Genomic DNA, 24,172 nt, shown 5'->3' on the forward strand with positions numbered 1-24,172 from the left:
GGGATGCGAGCTTGTAGTGCTGGGCGGCTGTCCGTCCTCTGGCCAGGGGGACCTTCGGCTGGCTGGGCGGCTGCAGGGGTTGCAGAGGGGCAAGGGGCGGCAGGGATTCGGAGGGAGGCACGCCGGGGCGGCGGCGCAAAAGGAGAGGCGAGCAAAAGCCTACAGGTATTCCCAGGCGGTCTCCCATGCAAGTACTAACCAGGCCCCTCCCTGCTTAGCTCCCGAGATCAGAGGAGATCGGGCGCGTTCAGGGTGGTATGGCCTTAGACGCTGGGACCCGGCTCCCGCGCCCCAAGAGCCTGCTCCCGGCCTGTCTCGTGAGCGCCCGCCATGCAGATGAGCCGCTCCGGTGGCGAGCATCGACCCGCGGGCCGGCTCTGCCAGCACCGCGTCCCCCCCCAGTCCGGCTCCCCGCCTCTTCCTAATGCCCCTGGCGTGGGCGGCGAGCTACTCCTGGCCGACAGCGAGGCCCCTTCGCGCCACCCGGGGCTCCATGGGACACTGCCACTTCCCTGATGGTGCCAGAAGTCGTGGAACTCTGGCATCCTGGGACTCCCCGCACCCAGACCGGCATACAACCCGCCCCCCTACCGCCACCAGGTTTACCCCCAACCGCAGCCCCAAGGCTGGTGGAGGCCTGCACCAGCAGGCAACCCTGGGCCTGGGAGTTGTGGGAGGACCCCGCGGCGGCGGCGGGGGCGGCTGCGGCGGCGGCGGCGGCGGCGGCGGCGGAGGCAGGGGAGGGTGGCGAGGTAGGCGATGGCAACCGCGTGGATGGCGCCAGGGCGGCGATGGCGGCGGCGACAATGGGGGCTTTGACGGTGGGCGCTGGGACACGGGGGCCGATGGCGGCGGCGGTGGCGGCGGGGGCTGGGGAGGGCGTGAGGGCCGTGCTGGCGGCGGAGGCCGGGAGAGCAGAGGCGGGAGACTGAGCGAGTATGGCATTGGTGGCGGCGGGGGCTGGGGCGGGGGCGGGAAGATGGGGGTGCTGGAGGCGGGGAGAGCAGAGGAGGGAATTGAGGGAGTGCGGCAATGGCGGCAGCGGGGGCGGGGGAGGGGGAGAGGGCAGCACTGGTGGCGGAGATGGGGAGCGCGGTGCTGGCGGCCGAGGTGGGGAGAGCACAGGAGGGAGTTTGAGGGAGTTTGGCGGTGGCGGCGGCGGGGGCGGGGACAGGGGCGGGGGCGAGGGCAGCGCTGGGGGGGGGGGTGTGGGGAGCCCGGTGGTGGCGGTGGCTTTGGCGCAGGCGGCGGTGGCGGCGACCGCGCGTCGGCGAAGGATTCGCGATGACGGCCTGCGGGACCGAAGAGGACTGAGAGGAGGGTGTGGGGGGGGAGCCCTGGCCCACGGGCCTGGTGTGCGGCCGGGGCTGCCAGCTTGTAGTGCCGGGCGGCTGACCCTCTGCTGGTCAGGGGGACCTGCGGCTGGCTGGGAGGCTGCAGAGGGGCAAGGGGCGGCAGGGGTTCGGAGGGAGCCACGCCGGAGCGGCGATGCAAAAGGAGACGCTAGCAAAAGCCAACAGGTATTCCCAGGCGGTCTCCCATCCAAGTACTAACCAGGACAGACCCTGCTTCGCTTCCGAGATCAGACGAGATCTGCTGCGTTCAGGGTGGTATGGCCTTAGGCACTGGGACCCGGCTCCCGGCACTCCAAGAGCCTGCTCCCGACTTGCCTCCTGAGCGCACGCGCCATGCTGCTGGGCCGCTCGGGTGGCGAGCATGTCTGCCCGAGTGCCTCCCGCCCGCTCCCCGCCTCCTCCGGTCGCCGCTGGTGTGGGCGACGGGCTACTCCTGGCCCGCAGCGAGGCCCCTTCGCGCCCCCCAGTGGCTCCACAGGCCTCTGTCACTTCCCTGACTGTGACATATGTCTGGGCGCCCTGGCATCCTGGGACTCCCCACGCCCGGAATGGCTTTTACCACGCCCCCCTACCCCAACCCCTCTCATCCCCCCCCCCAGCCCCACAACCGCACACCCCCCTTGCTGCTGTGCTGTCCCCACCACTCAGGGCCACCGAGGGGGTCGCAGGGTCCTCTCAGTCCCCTCCAACCTAGGGACGTTCAACCCAGGCCCTGGCCCTGGCCGGCCCCACCCACTGGCCCAAAGCCAGGGAGAGCCACCCGCGACCAGGGGGCAGCACCTCCAGACTGCCGCCACCCTTCGTCACACAGCCTTCTGTCTGGGCCCTCGCCCCTCATCAGCGACCGGCGTCCCGCCCGATCACTGGTCACTTCACTGGCTACACATCACCTCTCCTGACCCAGGGTGTTGAGAGAGAGGATGAGAGAAGGCCAGAGACGGAGCAAGAGGTAGGCGGAGAGAGACAGACGGGGACTGTGGGGACAGACTTGCAGAGAGCACTTTCCAGGCTCTGGGCCTCGCGTGGAGGGGTGCTGCGTGGGGGCTGCACGGACATCAGCTGTTACCGCTTGGCCATCAGCTGTTGCCAGTTGGCCATTGGCCACTGGCAGAGCTGCGGTGGCCAAGCTGGGAAGCGCGGATGGTGGACTGCAAATTGCAGAGGGGCGCGGACTGCAGTGGGCCGGCTTGGTGGGTCTGTTGGTTGGCAGAGAATCGGCCGGCAGGTTGGGGATCGGGCGGCTCCGGCTTGCCGTGTCTCCAAGCCAGCTGCCCGTGAGACATGGTGCTATGAGCCCCCTATCCGTGGCTCTGTTGGTGTTCCTTCTTGGCCTCGCCAAATCCTGGGTTCTTGTGCGGGCAGAGGGACTAGAGTCCCCGCAGGACAGGGACCGACAGACAGAACGGGGGGACAGGGGGACCGGGGGACGGGAGGACCGGGGGACAGGGGACCGGGAGACGGGTGTAAGGGGGGGGACAGGGAGAACGGTGGGACTGTAGGAACCCGGGGCGGGGGTACCGGGGGACGGGGTACCAGGAGATGGGGGAAGGGGGGCAGGGGGACAGGGAGACCGTTGGAACTGGGAGAACCGGGGGACGGGGGGTCTGGGAGACGGGGGCATGTGGGACGGGGGGAAGGGGTGACCGGAAGATGGGGGGACGGGAGTACGAGAGGGCCGGGGGGACGTGGGGACTGGGGGATGGGGGGACAAGGGGACCGGGGGACCGGGGGGACAGGGGGACTGGGTACTGGGAGACAGTGGGACCAGGGGACGGGGGGACCGGGAGATGGGGGGACACGGTACCAGGGGAAAGGGAGACCGGGGAATTGGGGGACAGGGAGACTGGGGGACTGGGGGATTGGGGGAATGAGAGGACGGTGGGACTGGCGGACGGTGGGACGGAGGGACCAGGAGACCGGTGGATGGAGGGACAGGAGTACGAGGGTACTGGGGGACGAGGGACATGGGGAGGGGGGGACCGGGAAACGGGGGAACGGGGGACCGTGAGACGGGGGGACCGGGAGATGGGGGACCTGGGGCCGGGGGGATGGGGTGACGGGGGACCGGGAGACAGAGGGACAGGGGGACTGGAGGGTCGGGGGGACCTGGGGACGGGGGGACCGGGGGACGGGAGGACCGGGGCAACGGAGACGGGGGGGACCGGGGGAACGGCGGATGGGGGGACCAGGGGACCCGCGGACCGGGGGACCGGAGGTTGGGGGGACCGGGGGATAGGGGACCGGGCGACGGGGTGACCAGGGGCATGAATGGACTGGGGGGACGGGGGTACCAGTGGACCGGGAGATGGGGGGACCGGGGGACCGGGGACCGGGGGACGGGGGGACCGGGGGACCGGGGGTTGGGGGACTGGGGGATGAGGGGACCGGGAGATCGGGTACCGGGGAACGGGGCGACTAGGAGACGGGGGACCGCGAGACGGGGGACCGGGGACGGGGTGACCGGGAGATGGGACACCGGGAGACGGGAGACTGTGGGACGGGAGGACCGGAAGACGGGGCGAACGGAGAACTGGGGGATCGGTAGACGGGGGCCAGGGCGATGGGGAACCGGGGGACTGGGGGACCGGGGGACCAGGGACCGGGGGTTGGGGGTCCAGGGGATGAGGGGACCGGGAGACGGGGGACCTGGGGACCGGGCGACCGGGAGACGGGGGACCGGGAGACGGGGGGATGGGTGTGCGGCCGGACCGGGAGACAGAGGGACAGGGAGATGGGGGGACCGGGGGACCGGGGGAAGGGGGTAACACTGGACGGAGGACCGGGGGACCGGAAGACCGGGCGACCGGGAGACAGGGGACCGGGAGACTGGGGACCGGGAGACGGGGCGACCGGGGAACGGGGGGACCGGTAGAAGGGCGCCTGGGCGCCGGGGGAACCGGGGGACCGGGGGACCAGGAGGCGACGGGGGACCGGGGAGTGGGAGACCGGGGGTATGGGGCACGGGGGGACCAGGCGAAGGAGGGACGGGGGGACGGGGAGACGTTGGGACTGGGGGACCGGGGTACAGGTGGACCGCGAGACGGAGGACCGGGAGACGGGGGAACGGGGGTCGGGGGACCCGGGGAGGGGGGGACCGGGAGACGAGGGAATGGGGGACGGGTGGACCAGGGGCGTGGGGGGACTGGGGGGACGGGGGAGCGGGGGACGGGGGATGGGGCACTGGGGGGACGGGGGCACCGGGGGACGGGTGGACTGGGAGAGGGTGGATGGGGGTACGGGGGAACAGGGGGATCAGGGGACGGGGGGAACAGGGGACGGGGGGGACCGGAATAGGGGGGATGGTGGAACGTGGGGACGGGGGACCCGGGAGACGGGGGACAGGTAGACGGGGAACCGGGGGAACGGAGACAGGGGTGACGGGGAGACGGGGGTACCGGGGGACGGGGGTACTGCGTGGGGCTGCACTGACATCAGCTGTTACCGCTTGGCCTTCAGCTGTTGCCAGTTGGCCATTGGACACCGGCAGAGCTGCGGTGGCCAAGCTAGGAAGCGCGGATGGTGGACTGCAAATTGCAGAGGGGCGCGGACTGCAGTGGGCCGGCTTGGTGGGTCTGTTGGTTGGCAGAGAATCGGCCAGCAGGTGGGGGATCGGGCGGCTCCGGCTTGCCGTGTCTCCAAGCCAGCCGCCCGTGAGACATGGTGCTATGAGCCCCCTATCCGTGGCTCTGTGGGTGTTCCTTCTTGGCCTCGCCAAATCCTGCGTTCTTGTGCGGGCAGAGGGACTAGAGTCCCCGCAGGACAGGGACAGACAGACAGAACGGGAGGAGGAGTAAGAGGGAGCGAGATGGAAATATACACGTATATGTACGTGTATGTGTCTAGACATACAGAGAGACATGGACAGAGACAGAGAAAGAGGGGGCAGGCACGCGGGGAGAGAGCTCCTGAGCCAGAGCCAGAACCCAACAGGCACGTCACAGAGCCAGACAGACATGGGGTGGGGGAGGGTGGGAGGGACGCACATTCGGGCACACGGACTGGGACAGACGCACTGAGGCTGTGTTGAAGTGGTGGCTTCTCCACCGGAGTGTGGTCGTGCCCGGGGCTGGGCTCCGCCAAGGAGGCATTGCCCTGGCGTTGGCAGTCACCATTGAAGCCCCCGGGGCGGGCCGCCAGGGTCTCCGGAGGGCCAGTGGGCTCTGAGCCCCGCCCAGGGACCCGCCCGCGGGAGGAGAGTGGCAGCCCCCAGGCACCCTGGTTGTGAGGATTGTGTGCCTGCTCTTCCCTTGTGGCGGTCTCCCCTGGAGTCGATGGCGCGTGGTGTGTTGGGGTGCTGCTCCCGCCGTCCCCTGGTTTGTCCCGGCTCTTTGTGCCCTTTGTGTCGGGGACACCGTGGCCGGCGGGAAGGGAGGGCTCCTGGCTCTTGTGGGAGACGGGAGGGGACGCGCGGGGGTGTGGGGAGAGGTGCCTGCCCGCAGAGACAGAAGACTCCGGTGGGGCGGGGCGGGTGGGCGTCCCGTTTGCCCGAGGACACGCCGATCCTGTGTCTCGGGGCCCAGGGGCAGGCGCAGGGATGGGCGTCCCCTGGGCTCGGGCCGAGGTGCAAAGGACCGGCACGTCCTGGGATGGAGAGAGCCTGGTGGAAGCCTGCGCCGGCAGGCAGCCCTGGGCTTGGGCGTTGGGGGTTGCGGCGGCGGCAGGGTCGGGGAGCGAGAGGGAGCCCTGCGATGGCGGTGGCGGCGGCGGCGACCTAGACGCGGCTGGCTGCTGCAGGCTGACGGCCTGCCTCGGCGAAGAGCACTAAGAAGAGGGAGAGGGGGGGAGCCCTGGCCGACAGGCCTGGTGTGCGGCCGGGGATGCGAGCTTGTAGTGCTGGGCGGCTGTCCCTCCTCTGGCCAGGGGGACCTTCGGCTGGCTGGGCGGCTGCAGGGGTTGCAGAGGGGCAAGGGGCGGCAGGGATTCGGAGGGAGGCACGCCGGGGCGGTGGCGCAAAAGGAGAGGCGAGCAAAAGCCTACAGGTATTCCCAGGCGGTCTCCCATGCAAGTACTAACCAGGCCCCTCCCTGCTTAGCTCCCGAGATCAGAGGAGATCGGGCGCGTTCAGGGTGGTATGGCCGTAGACGCTGGGACCCGGCTCCCGCGCCCCAAGAGCCTGCTCCCGGCCTGTCTCGTGAGCGCCCGCCATGCAGATGAGCCGCTCCGGTGGCGAGCATCGACCCGCGGGCCGGCTCTGCCAGCACCGCGTCCCCCCCCAGTCCGGCTCCCCGCCTCTTCCTAATGCCCCTGGCGTGGGCGGCGGGCTACTCCTGGCCGACAGCGAGGCCCCTTCGCGCCACCCGGGGCTCCATGGGACACTGCCACTTCCCTGATGGTGCCAGAAGTCGTGGAACTCTGGCATCCTGGGACTCCCCGCACCCAGACCGGCATACAACCCGCCCCCCTACCGCCACCAGGTTTACCCCCAACCGCAGCCCCAAGGCTGGTGGAGGCCTGCACCAGCAGGCAACCCTGGGCCTGGGAGTTGTGGGAGGACCCCGCGGCGGCGGCGGGGGCGGCTGCGGCGGCGGCGGCGGCGGCGGCGGCGGAGGCAGGGGAGGGTGGCGAGGTAGGCGATGGCAACCGCGTGGATGGCGCCAGGGCGGCGATGGCGGCGGCGACAATGGGGGCTTTGACGGTGGGCGCTGGGACACGGGGGCCGATGGCGGCGGCGGTGGCGGCGGGGGCTGGGGAGGGCGTGAGGGCGGTGCTGGCGGCGGAGGCCGGGAGAGCAGAGGCGGGAGACTGAGCGAGTATGGCATTGGTGGCGGCGGGGGCTGGGGCGGGGGCGGGGAAGATGGCGGTGCTGGAGGCGGGGAGAGCAGAGGAGGGAATTGAGGGAGTGCGGCAATGGCGGCAGCGGGGGCGGGGGGGGGGGGGGGGAGAGGGCAGCACTGGTGGCGGAGATGGGGAGCGCGGTGCTGGCGGCCGAGGTGGGGAGAGCACAGGAGGGAGTTTGAGGGAGTTTGGCGGTGGCGGCGGCGGGGGCGGGGACAGGGGCGGGGGCGAGGGCAGCGCTGGCGGGGGGGGGGGGGGGCGGGGAGCCCGGTGGTGGCGGTGGCTTTGGCGCAGGCGGCGGTGGCGGCGACCGCGCGTCGGCGAAGGATTCGCGATGACGGCCTGCGGGACCGAAGAGGACTGAGAGGAGGGTGTGGGGGGGGAGCCCTGGCCCACGGGCCTGGTGTGCGGCCGGGGCTGCCAGCTTGTACTGCCGGGCGGCTGACCCTCTGCTGGTCAGGGCGACCTGTGGCTGGCTGGGAGGCTGCAGAGGGGCAAGGGGCGGCAGGGGTTCGGAGGGAGCCACGCCGGAGCGGCGATGCAAAAGGAGACGCTAGCAAAAGCCAACAGGTATTCCCAGGCGGTCTCCCATCCAAGTACTAACCAGGACAGACCCTGCTTCGCTTCCGAGATCAGACGAGATCTGCTGCGTTCAGGGTGGTATGGCCTTAGGCACTGGGACCCGGCTCCCGGCACTCCAAGAGCCTGCTCCCGACTTGCCTCCTGAGCGCACGCGCCATGCTGCTGGGCCGCTCGGGTGGCGAGCATGTCTGCCCGAGTGCCTCCCGCCCGCTCCCCGCCTCCTCCGGTCACCGCTGGTGTGGGCGGCGGGCTACTCCTGGCCCGCAGCGAGGCCCCTTCGCGCCCCCCAGTGGCTCCACAGGCCTCTGTCACTTCCCTGACTGTGACATATGTCTGGGCGCCCTGGCATCCTGGGACTCCCCACGCCCGGAATGGCTTTTACCACGCCCCCCTACCCCAACCCCTCTCATCCCTCTCCCAGCCCCACAACCGCACACCCCCCTTGCTGCTGTGTTGTCCCCACCACTCAGGGCCACCGAGGGGGTCGCAGGGTCCTCTCAGTCCCCTCCACCCTAGGGACGTGCAACCCAGGCCCTGGCCCTGGCCGGCCCCACCCACTGGCCCAAAGCCTGGGAGAGCCACCCGCGACCAGGGCGCAGCACATCCAGACTGCCGCCACCCTTCGTCACACAGCCTTCTGTCTGGGCCCTCGCCCCTCATCAGCGACCGGCGTCCCGCCCGATCACTGGTCACTTCACTGGCTACACATCACCTCTCCTGACCCAGGGTGTTGAGAGAGAGGATGAGAGAAGGCCAGAGACGGAGCAAGAGGTAGGCGGAGAGAGACAGACGGGGACTGTGGGGACAGACTTGCAGAGAGCACTTTCCAGGCTCTGGGCCTCGCGTGGAGGGGTGCTGCGTGGGGGCTGCACGGACATCAGCTGTTACCGCTTGGCCATCAGCTGTTGCCAGTTGGCCATTGGCCACTGGCAGAGCTGCGGTGGCCAAGCTAGGAAGCGCGGATGGTGGACAGCAATTGCAGAGGGGCGCGGACTGCAGTGGGCCGGCTTGGTGGGTCTGTTGGTTGGCAGAGAATCGGCCGGCAGGTTGGGGATCGGGCGGCTCCGGCTTGCCGTGTCTCCAAGCCAGCTGCCCGTGAGACATGTTGCTATGAGCCCCCTATCCGTGGCTCTGTTGGTGTTCCTTCTTGACCTCGCCAAATCCTGGGTTCTTGTGCGGGCAGAGGGACTAGAGTCCCCGCAGGACAGGGACAGACAGACAGAACGGGGGGACAGGGGGACCAGGGGACGGGAAGACCGGGGGACAGGGGACCGGAGACGGGTGTAAGGGGGGGGACAGGGAGAACGGTGGGACTGTAGGAACCCGGGGCGGGGGTACCGGGGGACGGGGTACCAGGAGATGGGGGAAGGGGGCAGGGGGACAGGGAGACCGTTGGAACTGGGAGAACCGGGGGACGGGGGGTCTGGGAGACGGGGGCATGTGGGACGGGGGGAAGGGGTGACCGGAAGAATGGGGGACGGGAGTACGAGAGGGCCGGGGGGACGGGGGGACTGGGGGATGGGGGGACAAGGGGACCGGGGGACCGGGGGGACAGGGGGACTGGGTACTGGGAGACAGTGGGACCAGGGGACGGGGGGACCGGGAGATGGGGGGACACGGTACCAGGGGAAAGGGAGACCGGGGAATTGGGGGACAGGGAGACTGGGGGACTGGGGGATTGGGGGAATGAGAGGACGGTGGGACTGGCGGACGGTGGGACGGAGGGACCAGGAGACCGGTGGATGGAGGGACAGGAGTACGAGGGTACTGGGGGACGAGGGACATGGGGAGGGGGGGACCGGGAAACGGGGGAACGGGGGACCGGGAGACGGGGGGACCGGGAGATGGGGGACCTGGGGCCGGGGGGACGGGGTGACGGGGGACCGGGAGACAGAGGGACAGGGGGACTGGAGGGTCGGGGGGACCGGGGGACGGGGGGAACGGGGGACGGGAGGACCGGGGCAACGGAGACAGGGGGACCGGGGGAACGGCGGATGGGGGGACCAGGGGACCCGCGGACCGGGGGACCGGAGGTTGGGGGGACCGGGGGATAGGGGACCGGGCGACGGGGTGACCAGGGGCATGAATGGACTGGGGGGACGGGGGTACCAGTGGACCGGGAGATGGGGGGACCGGGGGACCGGGGACCGGGGGACGGGGGGACCGGGGGACCGGGGGTTGGGGGACTGGGGGATGAGGGGACCGGGAGATCGGGTACCGGGGAACGGGGCGACTAGGAGACGGGGGACCGCGAGATGGGGGACCGGGGACGGGGTGACCGGGAGATGGGACACCGGGAGACGGGAGACTGTGGGACGGGAGGACCGGAAGACGGGGCGAACGGAGAACTGGGGGATCGGTAGACGGGGGCCAGGGCGATGGGGGAACCGGGGGACTGGGGGACCGGGGGACCAGGGACCGGGGGTTGGGGGTCCAGGGGATGAGGGGACCGGGAGACGGGGGACCTGGGGACCGGGCGACCGGGAGACGGGGGACCGGGAGACGGGGGGATGGGTGTGCGGCCGGACCGGGAGACAGAGGGACAGGGAGATGGGGGGACCGGGGGACCGGGGGAAGGGGGTAACACTGGACGGAGGACCGGGGGACCGGAAGACCGGGCGACCGGGAGACAGGGGACCGGGAGACTGGGGACCGGGAGACGGGGCGACCGGGGAACGGGGGGACCGGTAGAAGGGCGCCTGGGCGCCGGGGGACCCGGGGGACCGCGGGACCAGGAGACGGGGGACCGGGGAACGGGAGACCGGGGGTATGGGGGGACGGGGGGACCAGGCGAAGGAGGGACGGGGGGACGGGGAGACGTTGGGACTGGGGGACCGGGGGACAGGTGGACCGCGAGACGGAGGACCGGGAGACGGGGGAACGGGGGTCGGGGGACCCGGGGAGGGGGGGACCGGGAGACGAGGGAATGGGGGACGGGTGGACCAGGGGCGTGGGGGGACTGGGGGGACGGGGGAGCGGGGGACGGGGGATGGGGCACTGGGGGGACGGGGGCACCGGGGGACGGGTGGACTGGGAGAGGGTGGATGGGGGTACGGGGGAACAGGGGGATCAGGGGACGGGGGGAACAGGGGACGGGGGGGACCGGAATAGGGGGGATGGTGGAACGTGGGGACGGGGGACCCGGGAGACGGGGGACAGGAAGACGGGGAACCGGGGGAACGGAGACAGGGGTGACGGGGAGACGGGGGTACCGGGGGACGGGGGTACTGCGTGGGGCTGCACTGACATCAGCTGTTACCGCTTGGCCTTCAGCTGTTGCCAGTTGGCCATTGGACACCGGCAGAGCTGCGGTGGCCAAGCTAGGAAGCGCGGATGGTGGACTGCAAATTGCAGAGGGGCGCGGACTGCAGTGGGCCGGTTTGGTGAGTCTGTTGGTTGGCAGAGAATCGGCCAGCAGGTGGGGGATCGGGCGGCTCCGGCTTGCCGTGTCTCCAAGCCAGCCGCCCGTGAGACATGGTGCTATGAGCCCCCTATCCGTGGCTCTGTGGGTGTTCCTTCTTGGCCTCGCCAAATCCTGCGTTCTTGTGCGGGCAGAGGGACTAGAGTCCCCGCAGGACAGGGACAGACAGACAGAACGGGAGGAGGAGTAAGAGGGAGCGAGATGGAAATATACACGTATATGTACATGTATGTGTCTAGACATACAGAGAGACATGGACAGAGACAGAGAAAGAGGGGGCAGGCACGCGGGGAGAGAGCTCCTGAGCCAGAGCCAGAACCCAACAGGCACGTCACAGAGCCAGACAGACATGGGGTGGGGGAGGGTGGGAGGGACGCACATTCGGGCACACGGACTGGGACAGACGCACTGAGGCTGTGTTGAAGTGGTGGCTTCTCCACCGGAGTGTGGTCGTGCCCGGGGCTGGGCTCCGCCAAGGAGGCATTGCCCTGGCGTTGGCAGTCACCATTGAAGCCCCCGGGGCGGGCCGCCAGGGTCTCCGGAGGGCCAGTGGGCTCTGAGCCCCGCCCAGGGACCCGCCCGCGGGAGGAGAGTGGCAGCCCCCAGGCACCCTGGTTGTGAGGATTGTGTGCCTGCGTGCCTGCTCTTCCCTTGTGGCGGTCTCCCCTGGAGTCGATGGCGCGTGGTGTGTTGGGGTGCTGCTCCCGCCGTCCCCTGGTTTGTCCCGGCTCTTTGTGCCCTTTGTGTCGGGGACACCGTGGCCGGCGGGAAGGGAGGGCTCCTGGCTCTTGTGGGAGAAGGGAGGGGACGCGCGGGGGTGTGGGGAGAGGTGCCTGCCCGCGGAGACAGAAGACTCCGGTGGGGCGGGGCGGGTGGGCGTCCCGTTTGCCCGAGGACACACAGATCCTGTGTCTCGGGGCCCAGGGGCAGGCGCAGGGATGGGCGTTCCCTGGGCTCGGGCCGAGGTGCAAAGGACCGGCACGTCCTGGGATGGAGAGAACCTGGTGGAAGCCTGCGCCGGCAGGCAGCCCTGGGCTTGGGTGTTGGGGGTTGCGGCGGCGGCAGGGTCGGGGAGCGAGAGGGAGCCCTGCGATGGCGGTGGCGGCGGCGGCGACCTAGACGCGGCTGACTGCTGCAGGCTGACGGCCTGCCTCGGCGAAGAGCACTAAGAAGAGGGAGAGGGGGGGAGCCCTGGCCGACAGGCCTGGTGTGCGGCCGGGGATGCGAGCTTGTAGTGCTGGGCGGCTGTCCCTCCTCTGGCCAGGGGGACCTTCGGCTGGCTGGGCGGCTGCAGGGGTTGCAGAGGGGCAAGGGGCGGCAGGGATTCGGAGGGAGGCACGCCGGGGCGGCGGCGCAAAAGGAGAGGCGAGCAAAAGCCTACAGGTATTCCCAGGCGGTCTCCCATGCAAGTACTAACCAGGCCCCTCCCTGCTTAGCTCCCGAGATCAGAGGAGATCGGGCGCGTTCAGGGTGGTATGGCCGTAGACGCTGGGACCCGGCTCCCGCGCCCCAAGAGCCTGCTCCCGGCCTGTCTCGTGAGCGCCCGCCATGCAGATGAGCCGCTCCGGTGGCGAGCATCGACCCGCGGGCCGGCTCTGCCAGCACCGCGTCCCCCCCCAGTCCGGCTCCCCGCCTCTTCCTAATGCCCCTGGCGTGGGCGGCGGGCTACTCCTGGCCGACAGCGAGGCCCCTTCGCGCCACCCGGGGCTCCATGGGACACTGCCACTTCCCTGATGGTGCCAGAAGTCGTGGAACTCTGGCATCCTGGGACTCCCCGCACCCAGACCGGCATACAACCCGCCCCCCTACCGCCACCAGGTTTACCCCCAACCGCAGCCCCAAGGCTGGTGGAGGCCTGCACCAGCAGGCAACCCTGGGCCTGGGAGTTGTGGGAGGACCCCGCGGCGGCGGCGGGGGCGGCTGCGGCGGCGGCGGCGGCGGCGGCGGAGGCAGGGGAGGGTGGCGAGGTAGGCGATGGCAACCGCGTGGATGGCGCCAGGGCGGCGATGGCGGCGGCGACAATGGGGGCTTTGACGGTGGGCGCTGGGACACGGGGGCCGATGGCGGCGGCGGTGGCGGCGGGGGCTGGGGAGGGCGTGAGGGCGGTGCTGGCGGCGGAGGCCGGGAGAGCAGAGGCGGGAGACTGAGCGAGTATGGCATTGGTGGCGGCGGGGGCTGGGGCGGGGGCGGGGAAGATGGCGGTGCTGGAGGCGGGGAGAGCAGAGGAGGGAATTGAGGGAGTGCGGCAATGGCGGCAGCGGGGGCGGGGGGGGGGGGAGAGGGCAGCACTGGTGGCGGAGATGGGGAGCGCGGTGCTGGCGGCCGAGGTGGGGAGAGCACAGGAGGGAGTTTGAGGGAGTTTGGCGGTGGCGGCGGCGGGGGCGGGGACAGGGGCGGGGGCGAGGGCAGCGCTGGCGGGGGGGGGGGGGGGGGAGCCCGGTGGTGGCGGTGGCTTTGGCACAGGCGGCGGTGGCGGCGACCGCGCGTCTGCGAAGGATTCGCGATGACGGCCTGCGGGACCGAAGAGGACTGAGAGGAGGGTGTGGGGGGGGAGCCCTGGCCCACGGGCCTGGTGTGCGGCCGGGGCTGCCAGCTTGTACTGCCGGGCGGCTGACCCTCTGCTGGTCAGGGCGACCTGCGGCTGGCTGGGAGGCTGCAGAGGGGCAAGGGGCGGCAGGGGTTCGGAGGGAGCCACGCCGGAGCGGCGATGCAAAAGGAGACGCTAGCAAAAGCCAACAGGTATTCCCAGGCGGTCTCCCATCCAAGTACTAACCAGGACAGACCCTGCTTCGCTTCCGAGATCAGACGAGATCTGCTGCGTTCAGGGTGGTATGGCCTTAGGCACTGGGACCCGGCTCCCGGCACTCCAAGAGCCTGCTCCCGACTTGCCTCCTGAGCGCACGCGCCATGCTGCTGGGCCGCTCGGGTGGCGAGCATGTCTGCCCGAGTGCCTCCCGCCCGCTCCCCGCCTCCTCCGGTCGCCGCTGGTGTGGGCGGCGGGCTACTCCTGGCCCGCAGCGAGGCCCCTTCGCGCCCCCCAGTGGCTCCACAGGCCTCTGTCACTTCCCTGACTGTGACATATGTCTGGGCGCCCTGGCATCCTGGGACTCCCCACGCCCGGAATGGCTTTTACCACGCCCCCCTACCCCAACCCCTCTCATCCCCCCCCCAGCCCCACAACCGCACACCCCCCTTGCTGCTGTGCTGTCCCCACCACTCAGGGCCACCGAGGGGGTCGCAGGGTCCTCTCAGTCCCCTCCACCCTAGGGACGTGCAACCCAGGCCCTGGCCCTGGCCGGCCCCACCCACTGGCCCAAAGCCAGGGAGAGCCACCCGCGACCAGGGGGCAGCACCTCCAGACTGCCGCCACCCTTCGTCACACAGCCTTCTGTCTGGGCCCTCGCCCCTCATCAGCGACCGGCGTCCCGCCCGATCACTGGTCACTTCACTGGCTACACATCACCTCTCCTGACCCAGGGTGTTGAGAGAGAGGATGAGAGAAGGCCAGAGACGGAGCAAGAGGTAGGCGGAGAGAGACAGACGGGGACTGTGGGGACAGACTTGCAGAGAGCACTTTCCAGGCTCTGGGCCTCGCGTGGAGGGGTGCTGCGTGGGGGCTGCACGGACATCAGCTGTTACCGCTTGGCCATCAGCTGTTGCCAGTTGGCCATTGGCCACTGGCAGAGCTGCGGTGGCCAAGCTAGGAAGCGCGGATGGTGGACTGCAAATTGCAGAGGGGCGCGGACTGCAGTGGGCCGGCTTGGTGGGTCTGTTGGTTGGCAGAGAATCGGCCGGCAGGTTGGGGATCGGGCGGCTCCGGCTTGCCGTGTCTCCAAGCCAGCTGCCCGTGAGACATGGTGCTATGAGCCCCCTATCCGTGGCTCTGTTGGTGTTCCTTCTTGGCCTCGCCAAATCCTGGGTTCTTGTGCGGGCAGAGGGACTAGAGTCCCCGCAGGACAGGGACCGACAGACAGAACGGGGGGACAGGGGGACCGGGGGACGGGAGGACCGGGGGACAGGGGACCGGGAGACGGGTGTAAGGGGGGGGACAGGGAGAACGGTGGGACTGTAGGAACCCGGGGCGGGGGTACCGGGGGACGGGGTACCAGGAGATGGGGGAAGGGGGGCAGGGGGACAGGGAGACCGTTGGAACTGGGAGAACCGGGGGACGGGGGGTCTGGGAGACGGGGGCATGTGGGACGGGGGGAAGGGGTGACCGGAAGATGGGGGGACGGGAGTACGAGAGGGCCGGGGGGACGGGGGGACTGGGGGATGGGGGGACAAGGGGACCGGGGGACCGGGGGGACAGGGGGACTGGGTACTGGGAGACAGTGGGACCAGGGGACGGGGGGACCGGGAGATGGGGGGACACGGTACCAGGGGAAAGGGAGACCGGGGAATTGGGGGACAGGGAGACTGGGGGACTGGGGGATTGGGGGAATGAGAGGACGGTGGGACTGGCGGACGGTGGGACGGAGGGACCAGGAGACCGGTGGATGGAGGGACAGGAGTACGAGGGTACTGGGGGACGAGGGACATGGGGAGGGGGGGACCGGGAAACGGGGGAACGGGGGACCGTGAGACGGGGGGACCGGGAGATGGGGGACCTGGGGCCGGGGGGACGGGGTGACGGGGGGACCGGGAGACAGAGGGACAGGGGGACTGGAGGGTCGGGGGGACCGGGGGACGGGGGGACCGGGGGACGGGGGGACCGGGGCAACGGAGACGGGGGGGACCGGGGGAACGGCGGATGGGGGGACCAGGGGACCCGCGGACCGGGGGACCGGAGGTTGGGGGGACCGGGGGATAGGGGACCGGGCGACGGGGTGACCAGGGGCATGAATGGACTGGGGGGACGGGGGTACCAGTGGACCGGGAGATGGGGGGACCGGGGGACCGGGGACCGGGGGACGGGGGGACCGGGGGACCGGGGGTTGGGGGACTGGGGGATGAGGGGACCGGGAGATCGGGTACCGGGGAACGGGGCGACTAGGAGACGGGGGACCGCGAGACGGGGGACCGGGGACGGGGTGACCGGGAGATGGGACACCGGGAGACGGGAGACTGTGGGACGGGAGGACCGGAAGACGGGGCGAACGGAGAACTGGGGGATCGGTAGACGGGGGCCAGGGCGATATGGGAACCGGGGGACTGGGGGACCGGGGGACCAGGGACCGGGGGTTGGGGGTCCAGGGGATGAGGGGACCGGGAGACGGGGGACCTGGGGACCGGGCGACCGGGAGACGGGGGACCGGGAGACGGGGGGATGGGTGTGCGGCCGGACCGGGAGACAGAGGGACAGGGAGATGGGGGGACCGGGGGACCGGGGGAAGGGGGTAACACTGGACGGAGGACCGGGGGACCGGAAGACCGGGCGACCGGGAGACAGGGGACCGGGAGACTGGGGACCGGGAGACGGGGCGACCGGGGAACGGGGGGACCGGTAGAAGGGCGCCTGGGCGCCGGGGGAACCGGGGGACCGGGGGACCAGGAGGCGACGGGGGACCGGGGAACGGGAGACCGGGGGTATGGGGGGACGGGGGGACCAGGCGAAGGAGGGACGGGGGGACGGGGAGACGTTGGGACTGGGGGACCGGGGGACAGGTGGACCGCGAGACGGAGGACCGGGAGACGGGGGAACGGAGGTCGGGGGACCCGGGGAGGGGGGGACCGGGAGACGAGGGAATGGGGGACGGGTGGACCAGGGGCGTGGGGGGACTGGGGGGACGGGGGAGCGGGGGACGGGGGATGGGGCACTGGGGGGACGGGGGCACCGGGGGACGGGTGGACTGGGAGAGGGTGGATGGGGGTACGGGGGAACAGGGGGATCAGGGGACGGGGGGAACAGGGGACGGGGGGGACCGGAATAGGGGGGATGGTGGAACGTGGGGACGGGGGACCCGGGAGACGGGGGACAGGAAGACGGGGAACCGGGGGAACGGAGACAGGGGTGACGGGGAGACGGGGGTACCGGGGGACGGGGGTACTGCGTGGGGCTGCACTGACATCAGCTGTTACCGCTTGGCCTTCAGCTGTTGCCAGTTGGCCATTGGACACCGGCAGAGCTGCGGTGGCCAAGCTAGGAAGCGCGGATGGTGGACTGCAAATTGCAGAGGGGCGCGGACTGCAGTGGGCCGGCTTGGTGGGTCTGTTGGTTGGCAGAGAATCGGCCAGCAGGTGGGGGATCGGGCGGCTCCGGCTTGCCGTGTCTCCAAGCCAGCCGCCCGTGAGACATGGTGCTATGAGCCCCCTATCCGTGGCTCTGTGGGTGTTCCTTCTTGGCCTCGCCAAATCCTGCGTTCTTGTGCGGGCAGAGGGACTAGAGTCCCCGCAGGACAGGGACAGACAGACAGAACGGGAGGAGGAGTAAGAGGGAGCGAGATGGAAATATACACGTATATGTACGTGTATGTGTCTAGACATACAGAGAGACATGGACAGAGACAGAGAAAGAGGGGGCAGGCACGCGGGGAGAGAGCTCCTGAGCCAGAGCCAGAACCCAACAGGCACGTCACAGAGCCAGACAGACATGGGGTGGGGGAGGGTGGGAGGGACGCACATTCGGGCACACGGACTGGGACAGACGCACTGAGGCTGTGTTGAAGTGGTGGCTTCTCCACCGGAGTGTGGTCGTGCCCGGGGCTGGGCTCCGCCAAGGAGGCATTGCCCTGGCGTTGGCAGTCACCATTGAAGCCCCCGGGGCGGGCCGCCAGGGTCTCCGGAGGGCCAGTGGGCTCTGAGCCCCGCCCAGGGACCCGCCCGCGGGAGGAGAGTGGCAGCCCCCAGGCACCCTGGTTGTGAGGATTGTGTGCCTGCGTGCCTGCTCTTCCCTTGTGGCGGTCTCCCCTGGAGTCGATGGCGCGTGGTGTGTTGGGGTGCTGCTCCCGCCGTCCCCTGGTTTGTCCCGGCTCTTTGTGCCCTTTGTGTCGGGGACACCGTGGCCGGCGGGAAGGGAGGGCTCCTGGCTCTTGTGGGAGACGGGAGGGGACGCGCGGGGGTGTGGGGAGAGGTGCCTGCCCGCGGAGACAGAAGACTCCGGTGGGGCGGGGCGGGTGGGCGTCCCGTTTGCCCGAGGACACGCCGATCCTGTGTCTCGGGGCCCAGGGGCAGGCGCAGGGATGGGCGTCCCCTGGGCTCGGGCCGAGGTGCAAAGGACCGGCACGTCCTGGGATGGAGAGAGCCTGGTGGAAGCCTGCGCCGGCAGGCAGCCCTGGGCTTGGGCGTTGGGGGTTGCGGCGGCGGCAGGGTCGGGGAGCGAGAGGGAGCCCTGCGATGGCGGTGGCGGCGGCGGCGACCTAGACGCGGCTGGCTGCTGCAGGCTGACGGCCTGCCTCGGCGAAGAGCACTAAGAAGAGGGAGAGGGGGGGAGCCCTGGCCGACAGGCCTGGTGTGCGGCCGGGGATGCGAGCTTGTAGTGCTGGGCGGCTGTCCCTCCTCTGGCCAGGGGGTCCTTCGGCTGGCTGGGCGGCTGCAGGGGTTGCAGAGGGGCAAGGGGCGGCAGGGATTCGGAGGGAGGCACGCCGGGTCGGCGGCGCAAAAGGAGAGGCGAGCAAAAGCCTACAGGTATTCCCAGGCGGTCTCCCATGCAAGTACTAACCAGGCCCCTCCCTGCTTAGCTCCCGAGATCAGAGGAGATCGGGCGCGTTCAGGGTGGTATGGCCGTAGACGCTGGGACCCGGCTCCCGCGCCCCAAGAGCCTGCTCCCGGCCTGTCTCGTGAGCGCCCGCCATGCAGATGAGCCGCTCCGGTGGCGAGCATCGACCCGCGGGCCGGCTCTGCCAGCACCGCGTCCCCCCCCAGTCCGGCTCCCCGCCTCTTCCTAATGCCCCTGGCGTGGGCGGCGGGCTACTCCTGGCCGACAGCGAGGCCCCTTCGCGCCACCCGGGGCTCCATGGGACACTGCCACTTCCCTGATGGTGCCAGAAGTCGTGGAACTCTGGCATCCTGGGACTCCCCGCACCCAGACCGGCATACAACCCGCCCCCCTACCGCCACCAGGTTTACCCCCAACCGCAGCCCCAAGGCTGGTGGAGGCCTGCACCAGCAGGCAACCCTGGGCCTGGGAGTTGTGGGAGGACCCCGCGGCGGCGGCGGGGGCGGCTGCGGCGGCGGCGGCGACGGCGGCGGCGGCGGAGGCAGGGGAGGGTGGCGAGGTAGGCGATGGCAACCGCGTGGATGGCGCCAGGGCGGCGATGGCGGCGGCGACAATGGGGGCTTTGACGGTGGGCGCTGGGACACGTGGGCCGATGGCGGCGGCGGTGGCGGCGGGGGCTGGGGAGGGCGTGAGGGCGGTGCTGGCGGCGGAGGCCGGGAGAGCAGAGGCGGGAGACTGAGCGAGTATGGCATTGGTGGCGGCGGGGGCTGGGGCGGGGGCGGGGAAGATGGGGGTGCTGGAGGCGGGGAGAGCAGAGGAGGGAATTGAGGGAGTGCGGCAATGGCGGCAGCGGGGGCGGGGGAGGGGGAGAGGGCAGCACTGGTGGCGGAGATGGGGAGCGCGGTGCTGGCGGCCGAGGTGGGGAGAGCACAGGAGGGAGTTTGAGGGAGTTTGGCGGTGGCGGCGGCGGGGGCGGGGACAGGGGCGGGGGCGAGGGCAGCGCTGGGGGGGGGGTGTGGGGAGCCCGGTGGTGGCGGTGGCTTTGGCGCAGGCGGCGGTGGCGGCGACCGCGCGTCGGCGAAGGATTCGCGATGACGGCCTGCGGGACCGAAGAGGACTGAGAGGAGGGTGTGGGGGGGGAGCCCTGGCCCACGGGCCTGGTGTGCGGCCGGGGCTGCCAGCTTGTAGTGCCGGGCGGCTGACCCTCTGCTGGTCAGGGCGACCTGCGGCTGGCTGGGAGGCTGCAGAGGGGCAAGGGGCGGCAGGGGTTCGGAGGGAGCCACGCCGGAGCGGCGATGCAAAAGGAGACGCTAGCAAAAGCCAACAGGTATTCCCAGGCGGTCTCCCATCCAAGTACTAACCAGGACAGACCCTGCTTCGCTTCCGAGATCAGACGAGATCTGCTGCGTTCAGGGTGGTATGGCCTTAGGCACTGGGACCCGGCTCCCGGCACTCCAAGAGCCTGCTCCCGACTTGCCTCCTGAGCGCACGCGCCATGCTGCTGGGCCGCTCGGGTGGCGAGCATGTCTGCCCGAGTGCCTCCCGCCCGCTCCCCGCCTCCTCCGGTCGCCGCTGGTGTGGGCGGCGGGCTACTCCTGGCCCGCAGCGAGGCCCCTTCGCGCCCCCCAGTGGCTCCACAGGCCTCTGTCACTTCCCTGACTGTGACATATGTCTGGGCGCCCTGGCATCCTGGGACTCCCCACGCCCGGAATGGCTTTTACCACGCCCCCCTACCCCAACCCCTCTCATCCCCCCCCCAGCCCCACAACCGCACACCCCCCTTGCTGCTGTGCTGTCCCCACCACTCAGGGCCACCGAGGGGGTCGCAGGGTCCTCTCAGTCCCCTCCACCCTAGGGACGTGCAACCCAGGCCCTGGCCCTGGCCGGCCCCACCCACTGGCCCAAAGCCAGGGAGAGCCACCCGCGACCAGGGGGCAGCACCTCCAGACTGCCGCCACCCTTCGTCACACAGCCTTCTGTCTGGGCCCTCGCCCCTCATCAGCGACCGGCGTCCCGCCCGATCACTGGTCACTTCACTGGCTACACATCACCTCTCCTGACCCAGGGTGTTGAGAGAGAGGATGAGAGAAGGCCAGAGACGGAGCAAGAGGTAGGCGGAGAGAGACAGACGGGGACTGTGGGGACAGACTTGCAGAGAGCACTTTCCAGGCTCTGGGCCTCGCGTGGAGGGGTGCTGCGTGGGGGCTGCACGGACATCAGCTGTTACCGCTTGGCCATCAGCTGTTGCCAGTTGGCCATTGGCCACTGGCAGAGCTGCGGTGGCCAAGCTAGGAAGCGCGGATGGTGGACTGCAAATTGCAGAGGGGCGCGGACTGCAGTGGGCCGGCTTGGTGGGTCTGTTGGTTGGCAGAGAATCGGCCGGCAGGTTGGGGATCGGGCGGCTCCGGCTTGCCGTGTCTCCAAGCCAGCTGCCCGTGAGACATGGTGCTATGAGCCCCCTATCCGTGGCTCTGTTGGTGTTCCTTCTTGGCCTCGCCAAATCCTGGGTTCTTGTGCGGGCAGAGGGACTAGAGTCCCCGCAGGACAGGGACCGACAGACAGAACGGGGGGACAGGGGGACCGGGGGACGGGAGGACCGGGGGACAGGGGACCGGGAGACGGGTGTAAGGGGGGGGACAGGGAGAACGGTGGGACTGTAGGAACCCGGGGCGGGGGTACCGGGGGACGGGGTACCAGGAGATGGGGGAAGGGGGGCAGGGGGACAGGGAGACCGTTGGAACTGGGAGAACCGGGGGACGGGGGGTCTGGGAGACGGGGGCATGTGGGACGGGGGGAAGGGGTGACCGGAAGATGGGGGGACGGGAGTACGAGAGGGCCGGGGGGACGGGGGGACTGGGGGATGGGGGGACAAGGGGACCGGGGGACCGGGGGGACAGGGGGACTGGGTACTGGGAGACAGTGGGACCAGGGGACGGGGGGACCGGGAGATGGGGGGACACGGTACCAGGGGAAAGGGAGACCGGGGAATTGGGGGACAGGGAGACTGGGGGACTGGGGGATTGGGGGAATGAGAGGACGGTGGGACTGGCGGACGGTGGGACGGAGGGACCAGGAGACCGGTGGATGGAGGGACAGGAGTACGAGGGTACTGGGGGACGAGGGACATGGGGAGGGGGGGACCGGGAAACGGGGGAACGGGGGACCGTGAGACGGGGGGACCGGGAGATGGGGGACCTGGGGCCGGGGGGACGGGGTGACGGGGGGACCGGGAGACAGAGGGACAGGGGGACTGGAGGGTCGGGGGGACCAGGGGACGGGGGGACCGGGGGATGGGGGGACCGGGGCAACGGAGACGGGGGGACCGGGGGAACGGCGGATGGGGGGACCAGGGGACCCGCGGACCGGGGGACCGGAGGTTGGGGGGACCGGGGGATAGGGGACCGGGCGACGGGGTGACCAGGGGCATGAATGGATTGGGGGGACGGGGGTAGCAGTGGACCGGGAGATGGGGGGACCGGGGGACCGGGGACCGGGGGACGGGGGGACCGGGGGACCGGGGGTTGGGGGACTGGGGGATGAGGGGACCGGGAGATCGGGTACCGGGGAACGGGGCGACTAGGAGACGGGGGACCGCGAGACGGGGGACCGGGGACGGGGTGACCGGGAGATGGGACACCGGGAGACGGGAGACTGTGGGACGGGAGGACCGGAAGACGGGGCGAACGGAGAACTGGGGGATCGGTAGACGGGGGCCAGGGCGATGGGGTAACCGGGGGACTGGGGGACCGGGGGACCAGGGACCGGGGGTTGGGGGTCCAGGGGATGAGGGGACCGGGAGACGGGGGACCTGGGGACCGGGCGACCGGGAGACGGGGGACCGGGAGACGGGGGGATGGGTGTGCGGCCGGACCGGGAGACAGAGGGACAGGGAGATGGGGGGACCGGGGGACCGGGGGAAGGGGGTAACACTGGACGGAGGACCGGGGGACCGGAAGACCGGGCGACCGGGAGACAGGGGACCGGGAGACTGGGGACCGGGAGACGGGGCGACCGGGGAACGGGGGGACCGGTAGAAGGGCGCCTGGGCGCCGGGGGAACCGGGGGACCGGGGGACCAGGAGGCGACGGGGGACCGGGGAACGGGAGACCGGGGGTATGGGGGGACGGGGGGACCAGGCGAAGGAGGGACGGGGGGACGGGGAGACGTTGGGACTGGGGGACCGGGGGACAGGTGGACCGCGAGACGGAGGACCGGGAGACGGGGGAACGGGGGTCGGGGGACCCGGGGAGGGGGGGACTGGGAGACGAGGGAATGGGGGACGGGTGGACCAGGGGCGTGGGGGGACTGGGGGGACGGGGGAGCGGGGGACGGGGATGGGGCACTGGGGGGACGGGGGCACCGGGGGACGGGTGGACTGGGAGAGGGTGGATGGGGGTACGGGGGAACAGGGGGATCAGGGGACGGGGGGAACAGGGGACGGGGGGGACCGGAATAGGGGGGATGGTGGAACGTGGGGACGGGGGACCCGGGAGACGGGGGACAGGAAGACGGGGAACCGGGGGAACGGAGACAGGGGTGACGGGGAGACGGGGGTACCGGGGGACGGGGGTACTGCGTGGGGCTGCACTGACATCAGCTGTTACCGCTTGGCCTTCAGCTGTTGCCAGTTGGCCATTGGACACCGGCAGAGCTGCGGTGGCCAAGCTAGGAAGCGCGGATGGTGGACTGCAAATTGCAGAGGGGCGCGGACTGCAGTGGGCCGGCTTGGTGGGTCTGTTGGTTGGCAGAGAATCGGCCAGCAGGTGGGGGATCGGGCGGCTCCGGCTTGCCGTGTCTCCAAGCCAGCCGCCCGTGAGACATGGTGCTATGAGCCCCCTATCCGTGGCTCTGTGGGTGTTCCTTCTTGGCCTCGCCAAATCCTGCGTTCTTGTGCGGGCAGAGGGACTAGAGTCCCCGCAGGACAGGGACAGACAGACAGAACGGGAGGAGGAGTAAGAGGGAGCGAGATGGAAATATACACGTATATGTACGTGTATGTGTCTAGACATACAGAGAGACATGGACAGAGACAGAGAAAGAGGGGGCAGGCACGCGGGGAGAGAGCTCCTGAGCCAGAGCCAGAACCCAACAGGCACGTCACAGAGCCAGACAGACATGGGGTGGGGGAGGGTGGGAGGGACGCACATTCGGGCACACGGACTGGGACAGACGCACTGAGGCTGTGTTGAAGTGGTGGCTTCTCCACCGGAGTGTGGTCGTGCCCGGGGCTGGGCTCCGCCAAGGAGGCATTGCCCTGGCGTTGGCAGTCACCATTGAAGCCCCCGGGGCGGGCCGCCAGGGTCTCCGGAGGGCCAGTGGGCTCTGAGCCCCGCCCAGGGACCCGCCCGCGGGAGGAGAGTGGCAGCCCCCAGGCACCCTGGTTGTGAGGATTGTGTGCCTGCGTGCCTGCTCTTCCCTTGTGGCGGTCTCCCCTGGAGTCGATGG

At 70.7% G+C, this 24,172-nt stretch overlaps 8 pseudogenes; all 8 read right to left on the reverse strand.

Annotated features, from left to right (window-relative positions):
- Window positions 1-149: 149 nt before the first annotated feature.
- LOC148756198 (5S ribosomal RNA) lies at window positions 150-269 on the reverse strand (annotated as a pseudogene).
- Window positions 270-1,504: 1,235 nt separating this feature from the next.
- On the reverse strand, window positions 1,505-1,624 carry LOC148756199 (5S ribosomal RNA; annotated as a pseudogene).
- A 4,694-nt stretch (window positions 1,625-6,318) lies between these two features.
- Window positions 6,319-6,438, reverse strand: LOC148756200 (5S ribosomal RNA; annotated as a pseudogene).
- A 1,246-nt stretch (window positions 6,439-7,684) lies between these two features.
- On the reverse strand, window positions 7,685-7,804 carry LOC148756201 (5S ribosomal RNA; annotated as a pseudogene).
- Window positions 7,805-12,500: 4,696 nt separating this feature from the next.
- Window positions 12,501-12,620, reverse strand: LOC148756202 (5S ribosomal RNA; annotated as a pseudogene).
- A 1,236-nt stretch (window positions 12,621-13,856) lies between these two features.
- Window positions 13,857-13,976, reverse strand: LOC148756203 (5S ribosomal RNA; annotated as a pseudogene).
- Window positions 13,977-18,680: 4,704 nt separating this feature from the next.
- LOC148756204 (5S ribosomal RNA) lies at window positions 18,681-18,800 on the reverse strand (annotated as a pseudogene).
- A 1,238-nt stretch (window positions 18,801-20,038) lies between these two features.
- On the reverse strand, window positions 20,039-20,158 carry LOC148756205 (5S ribosomal RNA; annotated as a pseudogene).
- Between the last annotated feature and the right edge of the window lie 4,014 nt (window positions 20,159-24,172).

This window comes from Rhinolophus sinicus, chromosome 12, assembly GCF_057876585.1.
Source record: "Rhinolophus sinicus isolate RSI-liver-muscle chromosome 12, RSI-T2T, whole genome shotgun sequence".
NCBI classification, from domain to species: domain Eukaryota; kingdom Metazoa; phylum Chordata; class Mammalia; order Chiroptera; family Rhinolophidae; genus Rhinolophus; species Rhinolophus sinicus.